The sequence below is a fragment of the Macrobrachium rosenbergii genome, chromosome 8 (assembly GCF_040412425.1).
Source record: "Macrobrachium rosenbergii isolate ZJJX-2024 chromosome 8, ASM4041242v1, whole genome shotgun sequence".
Taxonomy (NCBI): domain Eukaryota; kingdom Metazoa; phylum Arthropoda; class Malacostraca; order Decapoda; family Palaemonidae; genus Macrobrachium; species Macrobrachium rosenbergii.
Genome location: NC_089748.1, coordinates 8,528,121 through 8,548,176, shown reverse-complemented (window position 1 = coordinate 8,548,176; position 20,056 = coordinate 8,528,121). Strand labels below are relative to the sequence as shown.

Sequence of the window (20,056 nt, the reverse complement as noted above, 5' to 3'; positions counted from 1 at the left end):
TTATGCCTTCCTCTATTTGCAATCTTTTGAACTGGGTTTTTGTATGCATGATCTCTGTGCCTTCTAATAAGACTTTCAGTGTCAGTTTACGGTTATGGTCGTCTATGTTATGTTGGAATGTTGTCCCTTGGTTGTGGTGAGCTTTCAGTTGCTTGCATAGAGTGGTGGTGGGTTGTCCTGTGTAGCAATTGCTAAGGGCTTGACGTGTCCCTTCAGTTCATTTGAATTTATGTACACTAGCATGTTGGTTGACCCCCACATCACTCTACATAGACTGGTGCTATTCTGCATCATAAGGGTGCTGATCAGGTTCAGGTGATAGTAGACTCATAAGGAGAAACTATCGTTAGGATTCATAGACATGGTACTGCTGGCAGTTATCCTTTTCATGGCCTTGAGCTCACCCTCAGGCTGGCTGTGATATGCACTCAGTAATATAATAAGATGTTTCCTGGTGAGGTAGACATCATCACTGAGGTGCTGGCATACATATCCAGCTGTTTTCATATGCAACTTTCTGTTAGGTTGCTGTAATATCCATTGTCAGTTAGGAGCTGCCTAACATGTTAGAGCTGTGTGTGAGTAGCTTTCCACAGGAACAGTATGTAATTGCAGGTCTAACATTACAGCTACCATAGAGTGTATGTAGGTGTCAGAACATTCCTTGCAGAAGTAATAGTAAAGAAAAATATACGAGCATTCAAGTAAAAAACTAAAAAGTAAAATGACTGAGGAAAGCAAAATTTAGACCATGAGAGCTTACTGTTTTTTTTAGAGTTTGGATGTCACAGCAGTTGGGTCACATGAGTAATAAGGCTTCTTCATGATGTCTGTTCATTCAAAGTTACTTGCAACCACCACAGTTGGAGTCAGCTGAAATCTAATTCAACTTGGATGGTTGATCAATAATGAGACTTTTACAGTAATGAAAGGTTAGTGAAAATTAATAGGTTTGCATGTTTAGAGGTCTGGTTAAACAAATCATTTATAACTAACTGCATGTTTGTATACCCTTATCACCTGTATCTTATCCTCCTCCTTTTCATTGTATACCTGTTTACTCTTACTCTGGCCTCCAGATTCCTAGCCTAGAGACTCATGTGGGGTTAGGGAGTGGCCTAAAGGCAACCACTGGAGGACTTAGTTATTTGATTATCACATATCTCTATGTTCTTTGCCTCAACCTAATTTTGTTCACCAGGAGATTAGATCCACACTCAACCTAGAAGTTTATATCCAACTTGAGGTTGCAGTGGAAACAGATAACAATTGCCATATTCTTTAACCCTTAAACGCCAACTGGACGTATCATACGTCGACTAAAATTGTCTGTTGGGTGCCAAGTGGACGTACCGTACGTCGACTACAAAAAATTTCAACCTTCGGTCAACTTTGACTCGACCGAAATGGTCGAAAAACGCAATTGTAAGCTAAAACTCTTACATTCTAGTAATATTCAATCATGTACCTTCATTTTACAGCAAATTGGAAGTCTCTAGCACAATATTTCGATTTATGGTGAATTTTTGAAAAACACTTTTTCCTTACGTCCGCGCGGTAACTCGGCCGAAAATTTCAGAAATTCTTTCGTCATTTTGTCGTAATTTTATGCACTGTTTTATATTAGCCGTTACATAAAGTTTTATATATGAAAATGTGCGCAATTTCATGTAAAATACAGCGAAATACAACCCATGGTTGTAGCTTTTATCAGTTTGGAAATATTTTCAAATAAACCACGATAACTGCCAAAATTTCAACCTTTGGTCAACCTTGACTCGACCGAAATGGTAAAAAAACGCAATTGTAAGCTAAAACTCTTACATCCTAGTAATATTCAATCATTTACCTTCATTTTGCAACAAATTGGAAGTCTCTAGCACAATATTTCGATTTATGGTGAATTTTTGAAAAAAACTTTTTCCTTACGTCCGCGCCAGAAATTCTTTCGTCACGTTGTCGTAATGTTTGCACCGTTTTATATTAGTCGTTACATAAAGTTTTATGTATGGAAATGTGCACAATTTCATGTAGAATACAACAGAAAATAACTCATGGTTGTAGCTTTTATCAGTTTTGAAATATTTTCATATAAGTCACGATAACTGCCAAAATTTCAACCTTCAGTCAACTTTAACTCGACCGAAATGGTAAAAAAACTGCAATTATAAGCTAAAACTCTTACATTCTAGTAATATTCAATCATATACCTTCATTTTGCAACAAACTGGAAGTCTCTAGCACAATATTTCGAATTTGGTGAATTTCTGAAAAAAAAAAAACTTTCCTTACGTCTGCGCGCGGTAACTCGCCGAACATCTCAGAAATTCTTTCGTCATGTTGTCGTAATGTTTGCATCGTTTTACATTAGTCGGTACATAAACTTTTATATATGAAAATGTGCGCAATTTCATGTAGAATACAACAGAAAATAGCTCATGATTGTAGCTTTTACCAGCTTTGAAATATTTTCACATAAATCACGGTAACTGCCAAAATTTCAACCTTCGGTCAACTTTAACTCGACCGAAATGGTCGAAAAACGCAATTGTAAGCTAAAACTCTTACATTCTAGTAATATTCAGTCATTTACCTTCATTTTGCAATAAATTGGAAGTCTCTAGCACAATATTTCGATTTATGGTGAATTTTTGAAAAAACATTTTCCTTACGTCTGCGCCGGGTAACTCAGCCGAACATCTCAGAAATTCTTTCACACGTTGTCATAATGTTTGCACCGTTTTATATTAGTCGCTACATAAACTTTTATATATGAAAATGTGCGCAATTTCATGTACAATACAGCAAAAAAAAACTCATGGTTGTAGCTTTTATCAGTTTTGAAATATTTTCATATAAATCACGATAAATAGAAAAAAATTTGACTTTCGGTCAACTTTAACTGCAATTGTAAGCTAAAACACTTACAGTCTAGTAATCTTCAATGAATTAGCTTCATTTTTCAACAAACGGGAAGTCTCTAGCACAATATTTCGATTTATGGTGAATTTTTGAAAAAAAAAAAAAAAAATTTTACATCCGCACGTTACAAATTCATGCATCATTTTGTGATAATATTTTCTCTGTGTTGCTTTGATCGTTTTACAATTTGTTATATACCAAAATCATCGCAATTTAGTGTACAATACAAAGAAAAAAAAATAACCCGTTAGCTATAACCGTTTTGCTCACAGCGCGATTTGTATAAAATTATATATGAAAAGTTTTTTTTGCGCTGTCATATATTTCAATATTTATATATGATAATGAATTTTTTTTCATATCTGATGCTTGTATACTAAACTTCAGGCAATGACAAAAAAATGAGCCAAAAATGAACTCTTAATCTTAAAAACTAAGCGTGCTGTGATTTTTGAAAAAAACTTTTTCCGCTTGGCGCTAATTCCCAACGCCGCTGGCATACGGGAGACGTTCTTGTAGATAGAGGCTCGGCGTTTAAGGGTTAATACTCAGAAACAAAAGTTCTCCCAGGATACCCTTTATTTTAAAAAAAGCTATATTTTGATAGCGTAACTGCTGCTCATCCTCAAAGGAGTTAACAGCCAATATCAGAGAATTCTCTTATAGATGGTCTTGGTCAGAATAGTGCTAGTTGGCACATTGATAGATATAAAGGACTCAGGACAGGAGGGCTCTATCTCCTGTCCTTTAATGACTACCTCTATCTTCCTCAATTTTAATTGTACAGATGTGACAACAGCGCATATGTTGGCTATCTTGCTCATTACACTCTGGTCTATCACAAAGTTCACTCGTCCCCAGTGTTTGCTCCAGTTACTGCAATTATCATAACTTTAAAGCTATGTACATAGTTTTAAGACCCAGGGAAATGTTTTAGTTCCTTAAAATTTTAAGGGTAGGTTTATATTTGTTAAAATTGGGAGCCAGTAGATCTCATGCACAACGAGAAGTTAGGATTATATCGCTAGGCTACACTGAAATTGCCATGCTATTTTTTTTTCTAACAAAGTGATAATTAGCATTATTGTAATAATATTAGACAATTTTGTTATTGAAATTCATTAGTCAGTGACTTTTTTAATATTGATAGATGATTTGAGGTTACCGAAAGGGTAAATCTAGTTAGCGTAACTTCATGTGTACGAAACAGCCATGATTATAATTCCCAGTCGTGCTGGACTTACGACTGTTGGTGTTTATTAAAGGCAGGATTTCCTTGGTAGTATTCTTTAATCACACTAAATGGATTTTGTAATACAGTACAGAAAGTTCCCCAGTTACCCTTAAATTAGGGATGTCTTCAAGTCATAAAGGAAATACATTTATGCAGATCTGCTTCCAATGGATATTACTCTGCCAGTAGTGACATCACAGGTGTTGTAAAGATTGTTGTGACACACTTCTTTTTCTGCTGGGAATATGAAAATTACTTTTTCATGATGGTGACCTTTGTCAAGCAAATTAAAATCTTAGAGATACTGATTTTATATAAATTTTGTACAATAATTCTAATAATTTATGATTTTAATTACGTACCAACTAACATAGCATATAACCTTTACCTGGTGCTTGGGAATAGACAAGGTAGTCAAAAGTTATGCAATGCATAGAAATATATTGTATGGGTATCCATTTCATTTTGTCATATTTGAGTTTAGAGGCATTTATGAGTAAATCCTCTAATGCAGTGTTATTGTAGTAATTGTGAATTATTATTTTAATACATTACAGGAAGTTCCCAGTTTACGACGGGGTTCCGTTCTTACGCCGTGTTGTAAACCGAAATATCATAAAAAATTGTCAAAAATCCAAAGAAAACCTTACTTTTAATGCTTTTGGTGCATTGAAAATGATGTAAACTGCATTTTCATTAAGTTTTTCATCAAAAAAACCTCCTAATTTTGACTATTCTGCCGTTTTCGAGCCATATTTCTTCCATCAGATTGGCGTCGTAAGCGTCGTTACCCTGGGACATGCGTCATAAACCGTAAAATAATTTCTGATGAAAATATTTGAAAAGCATTGTAACCTCAGAACGTCTCAAGCTGGATCCGTCGTAAACCTACTACTATTTTATGGATATGACCCATTGATCATGTTACCTAACATCATACTAGGGACACGTACTTGTGGCCACATAGGCCTGGGTAAATTTGAAGATTTTGTTGCCTATACAGTGAGATAGGCAGCCAATACAGTACTAGGTAGTTTTTAATAAGCACATGTTCCTTTTATCACTACTGGGCTGCTATTACCCGGGACTTTCAGATTACTTGCCCCGCAGTGAATTGTTCAATCTGCTTTTTGGCTGTGGAAATGGGTCATGATCACCTGCCATGAACCAGCCCTTGAAGGAGTACTGTAAAGGAGAATTTGGTTAGTCGCCAGACATGTGGGAAATAAGCAACATGCTCCTGTCAGCAAGTTTAATTGATGAAAGACTCCATGTTAAAGCTGTCTCAATGAGCCATAAGTTTCAGTAGGAGTGCAGAAGGAGGCAACTGCATCATTCCGGCAGAACTCTGGCAGTGTGTGTTTCCATCCCTCTCCTAGCAGAATCCATTTTTTGGGCCAAAAAAAAAAAAACTAGTGTATTCTAGGCACTCCCACTTTAACTCCTCTGATGGAGACGAAGAGTCTTACCTTAGGAGAGAGAGGTCAGTAATACCTGACAGGAAGTGTATATATCCACTGAAATTTCCCTTCTGAATCTGGAAGATCTAGGGAACAGTTTTTTGCCTTACATGTGAAAGATACTACAGATGAGAATCTTGCCTCTCCCATGCAGTAATCAGATACTGAAGGGGACCCTGATAGGGTCCAGGGTCCATCCAACCCCATCTGAAGCGTCGTTACTCTCTAGTGGGTAGTGATTTATCCTGGACTAATATTCCGCCAGGCAATGGTGATACGACTGCCTTGGCTCTGTCAGTTCTTTCAGGCTTCCATGATATGGAAATTCTGCTTGCTGTACTTTCAGAATTCTGGAGGAAATCATGAACGGTATCAAGGATGACCTTGCTACTGAGCGTCAGCATATCAGAGATGCTATCCATAATTCCCAAGAGGAATTTAGGTCTGTCCTGGATATGGAATTGGGTATGATGTGTAAAAATTTATAATCCTTTAAACTAGAGAATAGAGAGGCTTCATAGTCTGCCCAGGCAGAGATTGGTTTTCTCACCAAAAACTTAGGTCTTGGGAACAGGGTGATAAAAAACCCAAGCCCAAAAAGAAGTTGAATCACTTGTCTAGATCCCCGTTCAAATCATGTGAAGACAGAATTTCAGAATTTTGTGGTGACTGGGAAACAAGTCAATAGAAGAAGGCTATGTCTCCACCATCCCAGTATCTGATAGTTCTGTAAAGGAATGGGCAATACTTGTCCTTCCTTTTAAGAGGGAGAGGCTCCAATGGACATGGCTACCCAGCAATTTGGGACCCTTACGAGAAAAAACTCAGGACAGCCATGGTTGAATTTTATGGTGGGCTCCACCTCCTCAATATTATAACTTCAACTACTGTGCTGTAAGTAGCTATTGAAGAGTTTCCAGAACAATGTTTGTTGCAGTAGACAAAACACTTACGTGAACCCCATAGGGACCACTTTGACTTTCTGGAGTGTTGTATTAAGGCTTGAAAGGAAGCATTAGTGAGCTCCAACATTTTTCTCCCAGTTGTAACCTCCCTGTTACATTCTTCTCCTTCTGTCAGGACCTGTTTGTAGAATCTGGTGCTGTACAACTCACTGAACGAGCCTGACAGCAGAATTGTTCAGTGTGCTGTTCTTGGGAAATGGGAATCCAGGAAACAATACTCTTGAGAGGTTCCTCTTCCTAAGCCTAAGAAAGCTCAGTTTGAGTCAGAGCCACACAAGCCTCCAGTCACTACTAAAGGATCCCTCCAACAACTGAAGAAAGGACAACACCGGCAGCAGTGCTCCTTTAACTCTTGGACTGCATTTTAAAGGCAAGGGAAGAGGTGGAGCCCAGTATGACTTGCATAGTCAAGGTTGTCATCTTCAACATCACATGCAGTGGTTGGATATATAATATAATTTTTATTGGGTCAGGATAGAGATGATCTTACCTTCCCCCTTCTCTAAAGGAGTTGAGAAAAAAAAAACTAGACCCCTCTTAAAAGGGGGCAATAGAAAAAGACATTTATATGATACCACTATTCATTGTCCCCAAGAAGTATTCCTCCGAACAAAGAGTGATCCTTGACCTGTCAAGTTTGAACACACGTTTGCATAATTTTTTGTATACACTGTACTTATTTATTTTAAGAAAGAATTTAATTGGGGCCTACCTAGATGACTGGCTAATCTGGGGAGCCACTAGAGAAGAATGCAGGTAAAATCTGAGAGTGGTAGTCAACAGACTCCAGTCAAAAGTTTCCTAATAAATAGGGACAAGTCCTGCCTTATATCCAGCAGACTTTTTCTGATGCTGGGATTTTTGTTAGGTTTTCTTTGTGGCCAGCTGTCTCTTCCCAACAGCACTCAGACCAGAATAAGGAAGGACCTTAGAAGATTCCGTTGCTCACCCCAGCTTTCTCAGACAACAGTTGGAATAAAGTCTGCTCTTATTTGGCAGATCTGTTCCCGAGATTGCGACCATTGGAAGTAAACAGAGTGCAGGCAGGTCCCCGGTTAACGGCTGGCTCGGTTAACAGCAATCCGGTTTTACGGGGCTTGTCAAGCAACGAAAATTGCCGATTTTCAGCGCTGAAAATTACCGATTTCCACTTATGGGCGCCGATAATTGGGTATTGGCACCAATACATACCTAACAGAGGCGCCGAAAATCGGCACTTTTTGGTGCCGATAAGCCCCGAAAATCACTGATTTTTGGCAATTTTCGGTCATCATCACACCCTCAGAACAGAACCCCCGCCGATAACCAGGGACTGCCTGTACAGGTATTTCCCCTTTTACAATGTTTCATTTTATGATTAATCGATTTTGATGGGGTTAGCAATTCCGATGGTTTCAAAGTTACGAAATACCGACACGACAGTATTGAAAATATTTCACATTTCGCGTGTGACAGGCACATGGAGCAGTGTACGATGGCGTTGTGAGCGTCTTGGAGTTATGTTTATGATATAGTAATTCATATTTTGTGTTTATGATACAGTAATTCATATTTCATTAAAGGATATGTATGTATATACTAGAAGAGATATGTATGAGAGAGAGAGAGAGAGAGAGAGAGAGAGAGAGAGAGAGAGAGAGAGAGAGAGAGAGAGAGAGAGAGAGAGAGAGAGAACTGAGGTATGTATACAAGAAAGCCTAATACAGGAACACATACTCTTACACTATTTTTTTAATATTTTATGCCATACTGTAGTACTGTATTCTTCTTTATGTTTTTACTGCATTTTCTAATTTTTTTAGTTTTATAAACCAAATTATAAATGCAATCAAGCCCGAAGGGTACGTACATTATGCACACACTCAATTCCATGCCATTGGTGAACTTTGTACAGCCTGTTGGGTTTTATCTTGCCTACATATGACATAAGCATTTTAAATGTTTTTTTGGTGATTAGGGATATAAAAACGGTACAGTAAATCAAGCAAAGCAAAAGAAAAAAAATTATTACGTACTTACATATGTATGCACTCATTCAAAGGCGTCGTGAACTTCCTGGATTTAATTTTGTAATTTTATGTTTGTGAATTCACTCATTCGAAGGCGTCGTGAACTTCCTGGATTTAATTTTGTAATTTTATGTTTGTGAATTCACTCATTCGAAGGCGTCGTGAACTTCCTGGATTTAATTTCGTAATTTTATGTTTGTGATACAGTAATTCATATTTTATTAAAGGATATGTACAGTACTGAGAGAGAGAGAGAGAGAGAGAGAGGTAATTTACATTGGTAAACAAACGAATCAACGGGAAACAGGTGTTTTGTGATTTTGAGGGATTTTATTTAACATAAAGTATGTTAGTTTACATTTGTATACTTGTTTTACATTATGTTCAAAAATAATTCCACTAATACATTTATTTCTTTTAGCAACTAAAAAATTACTTTTCTAATTCTTTCGTTAGTAGGCTGAATCAGCTGATTTTGAGAATCACTTTTTCGCCACAGGCAAGACGATGGTGTTTTTATACATATTACGATGATAATATATCGATATCGATCTAACACAGTATAAATGGATTCTGTAAGTAAGATAACACTTTCGTTACCACCATTACCTTTATCTTCAATACAGCTGTAATAGGCTATTTGACTTTTGCAAATGGATACTATGAGTGTAACACCTGGGCTACACTAGGTCTATAGTTCACATGTAGCCTATACATTTTTATTTCGTGTATGGTAGTACAATGTAGTAGTAACTGATAGGGAACTTGCTGTATAAAAATTCATTAACGGTCACAAAACCATGGTAGGCTGTGGGTATATTGTAGTGTAGGCTGAAGTTCCTCATTGAACGAGTCGATATCGTTCGCGGCCAGCACTTTCCTGGGCCTGTGTTCGATTCTCCGGCTGGCCAGTGAAGAATTAGAGGAACTTATTTCTGGTGATAAAAATTCATTTCTCGCTATAATGTGGTTCGGATTCCACAATAAGCTGTAGGTCCCATTTCTAGGTAACCAGTTGGTTCTTAGCCACGTAAAATAAGTCTAATCCCTCGGGCCAGCCCTCCTAGGAGAGCTGTTAATCAGCTCAGTGGTCTGATTAAACTAAGATATACTCTCTCTCTCTCTCTCTCTCTCTCTCTCATTCTTAGTTAGCACATATTTTTACAACTTATTATTTCTCTGTATGTCTTTACCTGTACAATATATAATTTTGAATTGATTGAATTCTACCTTTACCCTCTACAAACATTACATACATTTTTTCTGTATTTTATTGAATTGTGTACCTTCGTCATGGCAGTGACTTATGAAGTTTGCCTAGTGACTCAAAGAAAACATCTTTTACTAAGTGAGTGAAAAGGAAAATGGCATCCCATGAATTATGGGCAACATTAGTATACGTGCGTACCTACGGTAAATGCGCTAGTGTGGCAAATACAGTACCCAATACGATACTGTACTCTATTTTTATGTCAACCATTTATTTCTTTTTTTAAGGGTAATGCATTAAGCTAACTTTTGAATAAAATTACAGTAACTCTAATTTCATTTAAAAGTTAGCTTAATACTTGGGAGCATGATTAAGGTCATATTTAGTGTTTAAACTCTAGAAATAAGCATTTATTAGCATTTTTAGTGACCGTACCAAACTTACACAAATCCTTGCCTTGTGTGCAAGGGGTTCTGGAACCTTACCTCGTGTAAGGTTAAAGTATTACTGTACTGCATCTTCCCACCTCTGTAAATCTTGTAAATATTTTACAATAATTAAATATCCTCAGAATTTGTTACTGATTTTAGTTCTTATTTGTTAAGATATGGTGTGAGCTGTAATTATAATTTTACAAAATAAAGTAAAATAAATTACTAGAAAAAACATGTATAACTTTGTAAGATTAGCATATTTTTTATGAGTGTCTAAGAAAACAGGGTTGTAAATATTCACTTTCAACTTCCCGTGGAAGGTACAGAAAGTTGTTCAGGATTTTTTTTGTATACCATGTGCATTTGCATATTTTTCTCTTTCCATTGATGTGTTTTTTTAAATTAAATTGGCCAACCGTAAAGTTTGCCCAGTCTAGGGTTGTGCTTAATATATACTGTATTTAGCCTGCCCTGTAAGGGTTAAAACATTCCAATATTGGAGACAGCTTATATTCAAGACAAATCCTCCCTCTACTTTAAAAACAATGTCAACAATTTTGTACAGCTGATACATGACATAACTGTCCTGTTGATATTTATAAGAATTATAATATCAAAAATCACTTGTAGAGCAAGTTAGGTTCATTAAAAAAGAAATTATTATCATATATCATGCAGAAACACACAACCAATGTAAGGGTATGTTTCAATGTATTAACAAAACAAAATTAACCATGCAGGTAACTGCCAGAATTCCTAAACCCTATTCAGATCAGTAACTTCTGTAATAACCTAATAACCACACATTAAAAGTACCTTAAAGAATCTCTTATAATTTCTCTGTACTAGTCGAATGGACATAAGAAGCATTAGTCTTAAGCATTCCAAATAACTATAGAATGTTCAAGCATGAAACACACAAATTCAACCCTATCTGGACACCTAAAATAGTCCAAAATTCAGTAACAGCATATAAACACAAAATTGTGCAGTATTATTCTTCAGAGGAAGTATCTCTGGAAACCTAATTACCATAAACCATTTGTATAATTTGTACTTGTTAAGTGAAGATTAGTCAGTTAAACTACTGTATTTGCACTACTGCAGAAGAATTCTGCAGCACAGTGTATTTGTACTATCCAAAGGATACTGTTATATATCCCCTATTTCTGAGTCCAGTCCCGTGTCAGCCGGTGAAATTCCATTACAGCACGAATTTCTAGGTATAACCTTGCTAGATATACCAGAGAAAAAGAGCTTTCAGGAAAGCTGGGGTTACTACCCCAGTCGAGCGTCTTCCAGGAAGGCGTCGGTATAAGAAGGGGTGAGTGAATTACCACTACCACGGAAACCTACTCGAAAGATCTCTCCTATCAAAATCCCGGAACGGAGCGGTGAGCCGTTACAGCCCCCACACCAAACACCCGCCAGGACGGCGACACCAGCGCCACCTACCTCATTCCATTTTCTAGCACGTGAATTCACGATCTCTTTGGTGTGCTCTTTCCATTATTTTGGATTTTTCTGCTTTCTCTGATGGCGTCGAGCAGCTTTACCATTTCAAGTTAAGTACCATCTTCTTGTGGGGTTTTGTTCTATTTTTGGCTGTTCTGGTCTCGTATTTTCATAAATATCGAGATCTTATTATGTCACACGGCGTCCCCAGCCAGCCATGTCGACGCGAGGCGTCTCCTTCTGTTCTTTTCAGTTGAGTCGTCTCCTCGTCGTTATAGATATTTTGCCCCTTGGTTCCCTTCCTGGTGGTTCCTTGCGGTGGCTCCCCTTATGAATTACGATCATTGGCCTACTGGCCTTTGTGGGAGTGATGCCCGTCTAGGTACCCCCAGGTTGGGTTCCTATTGTTTTTAGTCTTACTAGGCTAATTAATTTTGATTGAAGATGGTGCTCTCTTGTAGTTTTATTTTTATTTTTTATTATTTTATTGAGTGGTTTACCTCGGGTGCTGGCGGCAGCCTCAGATCTAACCGCTTCCCCGTGGTAGGCTACGCTCTCTGTTGAGCACATTTTAGTTTTTATGAGTGATGGTTATCTTGTGGAGTAGGCTTGTTGGTTTCCTTCCCTTTGCCCTGGGTGGGGAGTTCAGGTTGAGGGAGTTTTGTTGCTGTTTTCCTCCGGGATCGTTTTTCGGTGGGCAGAGTGAGCCCCTTGGTTCTCTTCCTCCATTTGGGGGGAATCGAGTTCTTGGGATGTGTTTCCTCTAGGCTAGTCGCCCCCTTGCCTGCCATTCTCGATCCCTGCTGGTTCTCGGCACAAAATTTCTCTCCCTGTTGCTTCCTCCTCCCCTTTTGCCCTCCTCGTCCTAGCCTATACTAAGGTTAGGTCCATATTAGGCTTCGCCTAGGTAGGAGTCGGGCTTCGGGTTGGTTGCTTCCAGTCATATTACCCCTCCAAGATTCATGGTCTGGGAGGTATGGTGCAGTTGAGCGGGTGAGCTTCTCCCCGTCTCCTGTTCCTTCCTGGTAGCCTACTCCTCCTCCTTCCCTCCCCCTCCTCCTCTCCAGCCTTGCTCTACTCGTGCGGGTGACGCTAGATGGCGTTTTCTCCGAGTTCCGGGACTTCTCTTGTTGGTTGAGGGATTCGCTCCCTCCCATATTGTCCCTAGCATCGCTGTTTTGGGGGTTGGTGGTTTGTTTACTCGAACGCGTTCGAGTCACTCCTCGTCTCCCCGTCGGATTACGTTGATACGGTATATATATTGCTTCAGCCTATGTTATGAACATACGAGCATTTTACCCGTCTCGTTCCTCCGGCGGGGAAGTAAGGGCGGAAGGTTTTTCATTAAAGGGGAACGGATCCCTCCGTCCTCTTGAGTTCTTACCATCACTTGTTACTGTTTTTATTTTTAGATAAGTCTGTTATCTACAGGAGTATTCTCCTTTATTCATTATATATAAATACGTGAGTCCGGTCCTATACCAGGGGTCTCCGCCGTTATTTTACTGGCAGCCCTTATGGTTAGTTCCTGGTCTCTCTTTCCTTCATTCCCCGGAGTACTCCGGGGTCTGAAATCCTACCTTCCACTCTGTGTAATTTAGAGCTTATTGGCCCAGTTTATGTTAGGGAGTTCTTCTCCGCGGAGTATTCGGTTGCAGTTGAATTTCCGGCCTCGCCAGCTTTAGTTTGCTTAGGGTGGGAGGTTCATGTACTTTTCTGCTTACAGACTGTTCGCTGTGAGGAGCCGGGTGCACCGCCTCCCTCCAACAACCCCTGCGGTCACGTAGTTTGCCGGACCCACGCTGGTTGTGCGGTCCGCCTGGATGACCTGATTGTTTGGCACCCTGATGGTTGTGAGGTTTGCTTCGCTCTCTGCACAACTGTCCAGGATGAGTTGGTAAGTGACAGTCTTTACATTACTCCTGCTTTATGCTCCTCATATTGTATATTATACATTGTTTATGAGGTTCCCGGAATGGTTTTCGTCCTTAGCTAATTGTTGGTTTTCTTACAGGCGGACGAAAACTTCCAAGAAGTCTGCCTTGGAATCCCTCCGGGCCTGGGTGGCTGGGTTTGGAAGGAACGTTCGTCGGGAAGCCCTCGTCCTCGACGCTAGGTTGAGGACTTGCTCTGCCCGGCGCACGGGTGGCGGCGCAGTGCCTGAAGATCTGGCCACCCCTATCATCCAGCAAATCCGGGATGAGACCCAGCCACCCCAAGCGGATATCCTCTACGCTGAGGTCTCGGAGGATGTTGCCGCCATTAATCTCAACCTGGAACCGATGAATATAGAGCAGGACCAGGTGGTAAGTGGTGAGGTAAGTGAGGTTGTTGGGGCGGGCCCCCCTTTATTTGACTCCCCTGCTTCATCTGTTTCTTCTTTTTCAGGCTTTGTGAAGTCTTCCTCCTTGGGTGATAGAGCTCCATCTGCTATCCCCAAGTTGAAGTTGAAGACTTCATGGAAGGCGAAGGGCTACAAGTCCTCGTCTTCCAAGAAGGCATTGCCCTTCCCCCCGTCGAAGGCTAAGGTCTCAGGACCTGTAGCCTCCGGGAGCAAGTCTGGTTCCTCCAGCAAAGGCGCGAGTAAGAGGGCTGCAAAACCAAGCCCTCCTCGCCAACCTGCTTTTGACGCAGAGGCCTTTGCCAACCAGCTTTATAAGCGTTTTACGGAGGACCTGGATTCGAGATTTAGCGAAATCTCTGAGAAGTTGGCCAGTCATGATAACATACTGGCGGGAATGGCTCACCCACCCCCAGCCGAACCACAGTATGTTATCCCCGACACTGCGGACCTCCGCGTTCGATGTCGGTAACCCTTGGCGATTCGCTCTCCGGGCCATCAACATGATGGCAAGCTGACTCTTGATGGTCTTGGCACGAGACGGTTGGAGGAATTGGAGTTCTTCCCCCGATCTCCTGCCCCCTTACCCAGGCTTCGTGAGGCTCACGGAGGAAGCTTGGATTCGGTCAGACAAGGTTCCTAGGAGACTGTCATCGTCCCCTAGGGACCAAGCTCAGTCGGCTCTCCTGCGCACTCTGACGGAGTGGCAGGCAGATAACACGGTTGACTCCTTTCAAGGGGAACTTTACCATGTTCGCCCTGGGAGACAACCTTCCCACCCCCTTGCTTGGACAAAGTCGCTCTGGCTACAGCCCGGCGTGCTTCGATGGTAATCCGTTACCACAGCTGAGGGAGACAGACCCTACTTCCCTGGTATTCCCAGGAAGTAATGAGTTCTGGTCAGACGCCCCGTCCACTTTCACGGTCGGGAAGCTGGACCCCTTCTGCGCTTCCACGCAATTCAGCGAGCAGCTTCCCAAGCTGCCGGAAGCTCTTTTGAAAGCGGAGTTTGATGCTCGGGTTAAGTTAGCCCGGTCGTTGAACTCTGTATGCCTTACTGAAGCTACTGCCGTCTCCTGCTCGGACGAGCCTTTCTTTCAGGTTTTGGCTAAGTCCTTGCTGGCAGGTTTCCAGTCTGACCTATTTGAATTTATCATGGCCAGACTGGAATGTAGGAAGTTCATCTTCGCCGATGCGACTATCCGTCACGAGCCTAACAAGCTCGTGAAAAGCTCGATCTGGGGACCTAACCTCTTCCCTGAAGAGGAGGTCACGAGTGTTATGGCCGAGGCTACACGGGCCAACCAGAGTCTTCGTTCTCGCTGGGGTATTTCAGCCTATAAGCGTAAGACCCCAGAATCGGCCGGCCCCCAATCGAGAGGAGGTAAACGCTTCAGGAGGCATAAGAGGCCCCACCATCAGGCGGTAGTCCAAGCCGTCCCGGTCTCGGCAGTGGCGCAGCCTTCCACTTCTAAGGCTCACCCCCAACAGTATGTGCTGGTCCAACCAGCTGCACCCTCCTATGTGGCTTCACCGGCATACAACCCCACATATGAGGGCCGTGGTTATTTTCACGGCCTTAATAGGGTTGCAAGGGGAGGAAGAGGCAAAGCCCCTCATAGAGGGAAGCCCAACACCACCCCAAGGGGAAGACCTGGGCGTGGTAGGGGAATAAACCCGCCCCTCCCACTGAGAGAACACAGGTAGGCGGTCGCCTGTTTTGGTTCAGGGACCAATGGACCTTCAGCCCTTGGGCACACAGCATTGTGTCCAAAGGCCTAGGATGGAGCTGGATCAAAACCCTCCTCCTCTAACCAGGTTTTACCAGCCACCCACAGCAATCCTAAAGGATTATGTGACAGAATTGCTCAACAAACGAGCAATAAAGAAAGTAAGGCACCTAAAGTTTCAAGGCAGGTTATTCACTGTTCCCAAAAAAGACTCCGATCAGCAAAGAGTGATCCTGGATCTGTCGCGTCTAAATCTCTACATAAAATGCGACAAATTTCGCATGCTTACGGTAGCTCAGGTACGGACTCTACTTCCGCGTGGAGCCGTCACCACCTCTATCGATCTTTCAGACGCTTATTATCACGTCCCGGTTGCGCGGAACTTCTCTCAGTTCCTCGGTTTCAGACTCGGGAATCAAGCCTACTCCTTCAGGGTCATGCCCTTCGGTCTGAACATTGCGCCCAGGATATTCACAAAGCTGGCGGACACGGTAGTACAGCAACTCCGGTCTCAAGGGATATCCCTAGCAGCATATTTGGACGATTGGATAATTTGGGCACCAACAGTTCGGTGTCAGAAAGCCACGTCCATAGTCATCAGTTTCCTGGAGTCGCTGGGTTTCCAACTGAACAGAGAGAAGTCCGCCTGACTCCGAGTCCCGGTTTCAGTGGTTGGGTCTTCAATGGGATCTGTCATCTCACACGCTGTCCCTTCCGCCTCCCAAGAGGAAAGAGATAGCATCTCTCACCAGGAGATTCCTCAAAAATCCATCAGCATCCCGCCGGTCCCAAGAAAGGGTCCTTGGGTCTCTTCAGTTTGCCTCAGTGACAAACCTGCTATTAAAAGCGAAGTTAAAAGACATAAACAGAGTGTGGCGGAGTCGAGCCAATGTCAAGCTCAGAGACAAGGTCTCCTCTATCCCTCAAATCTTAAAGACAAGGTTGCGACCGTGGGCCTCGGTCAAAGGCCTGTCCAATACAGTTCCGCTTCAATTTCCCCCTCCGGCACTAGTAGTTCACACAGACGCTTCCTTAAGCGGCTGGGGGGGATATTCACCAAAACAAAAAGTACAAGGAACGTGGTCCACAATGTTTCAGCAGTTCCATATAAACACCCTGGAAGCTATGGCGGTATTTCTAACTCTGAAGAAAATCCGCCCCAACCGGATTCATATCAGGTTGGTATTGGACAGCGCAGTGGTAGTTCATTGCATCAACAGGGGCGGCTCCAAATCAGGCCGAGTAAACCAAGTAATGGTTGCTATCTTCTCCCTGGCGAACAAGCACGGCTGGCACCTGTCAGCCACCCACCTAGCGGGTGCGGAACGTGGTGGCGGATTCCCTGTCCAGGAATACTCCGTTGGAGACGGAGTGGTCCCTGGACGTGGAATCTTTCAAGTGGATTTGCCGCCGGTTCCGGGCCTCCAAGTGGATCTGTTCGCAACGGAGAGCAACTTCAAGCTCCCCTGTTATGTGGCCCCCAACCTGGACCCTCAGGCGTTAGCCATAGACGCAATGACAGTAGATTGGAACAGTTGGGAGAAGATTTATCTTTTCCCCCAATAAACTTACTGCTGAAAGTTTTACACAAACTCAGGACATTCAAAGGTCAATTAGCCTAGTAGCTCCCTATTGGCCGAAGAGCAATTGGTTCCCTCTTCTTCAGGAACTGGGATTACGGAGTCTTCGATTCCCAAGCCCATTCTGACTCAGACAGTACAAACCAAGACTGTGTCAGCTTCCTCAAGAATTCAGAATGCCCTAGTTTTATGGACTTTATAAAATTCGCAGCTCAAAAGGAGCGAACATTGACCCTGTCAACACTCTGTTTTTAGAATCAGATAAAAGAGATTCTACTATTAGACAGTATGACTCAGCAGTCAAAAATTAGCCTCCTTCCTAAAAGCATCTGAAGCCAAAGTCATGACAGCTAATTTAGGAGTTTCTTTCTTTAGATCATTGTTTGAGAAAGGCCTTGCTCCGCCACTATTACCACAATCAAGTCAGCATTAAAGAAAGTATTTCTTTACGGCTTTAAAATCGACCTCACAGATTCCTACTTTTCATCTATCCCCAGAGCATGCGCTCGTCTGAGACCAGTATCACGCCCACAGTCTGTTACATGGTTTCTCAATGACGTCCTCAAGTTAGCATCAGAGATGGATAACTTTCATTGCTCTTATCAGGATCTGTTAAGGAAGACTTTATTTTTGATTAGCTTGGCTTCAGGTGCTAGAATCTCAGAGCTGTCGGCTCTCACTAGAGGTGATAATTATGTGAACTTCCTCCCGTCTGGAGAGGTCCTCCTTTCCCTGATCCTAGATTTTTAGCTAAGAACGAAGACCCACAGGACAGGTGGTCTCCTTGGAAGGTGGTGCCCCTTCCTCAAGACCAGTCTTTATGTCCAGTTTATACACTCAAATCTTACCTTTTAAGAACTCCACAGAGTAAGTCGGGTCCTCTTTTTATCAGGGAGAAAGGTGGTACTCTTTCACTAAATGCTATAAGACAACAAATTTTATATTTCATTAAACAGGCCAACCCAGATTCAATCCCCAAGGTTCATGATATTCGAGCAGTTGCTACTTCCATTAATTACTTTCATAATATGGACTTTTCGGAGTTATCTAAATTTACGGGTTGGAAATCACCTCTAGTGTTTAAACGCCACTATTTAAAAACACTCGAAGCCCTGAAATTTTCTACCATAGCTGTGGGAAGTGTCATCTCCCCACCTTAATTAATCATATCCTTGTCCTTTCCTTTCCCCCCCGCCCGCCTGCCTCATTTACTTTTCTGCTTATTCTCCTGGTTGATTATACCTCACTGCCTGGCTCCTCATATTGATGTTTCTTGTACCTGTTGATGGAAAAAGTGTAATCTGACATGCCATGATTGTTTCTCTTGTGGGGTACTGGACAGTTTTTATTTGGCTCCACGTACCCCAGATGAATGTATATATTAATGCTAATTGATTTTGTCTCTTACGTGTTTAGCCTAAGTTTATGTGTATAGTATTAAGGTTATATTTGCAGTTATTTTGTGCACTTTTCATGTTTCACCTTGCTTTAAGTAATTTTAAGGTTTTTTGGGGCTTTTTCTCCGTCGTGCCGGGGACCTGCCCATGTTTCATAGTATTAAGTTTTTTAATGTGCCTTAGATTTAATATGCCTTAGTCTTAGTGTTCTTGCTACACGGAAGAGATTGCTTAATTAAAATTATTTTGGTAAAACTTTTGCCTTTTCTTCAGATTACCTCTCCATTTCTTTTTCCTGGTAGTTGCAGCCTTGGCATGATTCTCTATCACGATTTCACCGGCTGACACGGGACTGGACTCAGAAAAGGGATTTTGACAAAGGAAAAATCTATTTCTGAGGAAGGTCCCGTGTCACCCGGTGACCCTCCCTGTATTACCTAGTGCTCTCCCCCCCCTCTTGCACATGCCAAGTCTGGGGTTAGTGCTAGCATGGAATGAGGTAGGTGGCGCTGGTGTCGCCGTCCTGGCGGGTGTTTGGTGTGGGGGCTGTAACGGCTCACCGCTCTCGTTCGGGGATTTTGATAGGGAGAGATCTTTCGTGGTAGGTTTCCGTGGTAGTGGTAATTCACTCACCCTCTTCTTATACCGAAATTCGTGCTGTAATCCTGGAAGACGAAATAGATTTTTCTTTGACTGGGAGTCTAAGAAAACAGGTTGTAAATATTCACTAACTTCCCGTGGAAGGTACAGAAAGTTGTTCAGGAGCTTTCCTTTCCATGAAAGCTCTTTTTCTCTGGTATATCTAGCAGTCTAGGTTATACCTAGAAATTAGCCTGCTGTAATGGAATTTCACCGGGTGACACGACCTTCTACTCAGAAATAGATTTTTCCTTTGTCAAAATCCTTTTTACAAAAAAGAAATTATTATCAACTTCACAATGTTTATATAATAGTAAATATGGTCATCCAATGAAATATACATAAATATTTCTTATACAGGCAGTCCCAAATTCAACCTTATCTGTTATTGGTGGGTTCCATTTCTGAAACCTAATATGATGATAACCGAAATCACCGCACTGCAGAAGAATTCTGCAGCACAGTGTAAATCTGTTATATATCGATTTCAACCAACTTCACAATGTTTATATAATAGTAAATATGGTCATCAATGCTAAATTTTACAGATTTCGGGTTATCCATTTCCAAATGATGATAACCTAAATCACTGCACCGATTTCGATTTCGGTTATTATCGGTGGCTCCTCTGTTAGGTATGTATCAGTGTCAATACCCAATTATCGGCGCCGATAAGCGGA

At 41.7% G+C, this 20,056-nt stretch overlaps 1 protein-coding gene across 2 annotated transcripts in view; it reads left to right on the top strand.

Moving 5' to 3' along the window:
• The window catches only part of puml (pummelig), a 130,544-nt gene that overhangs the window by 58,784 nt on the left and 51,704 nt on the right, over positions 1-20,056 (top strand). The gene's annotated exons all lie outside the window — the stretch shown is intronic.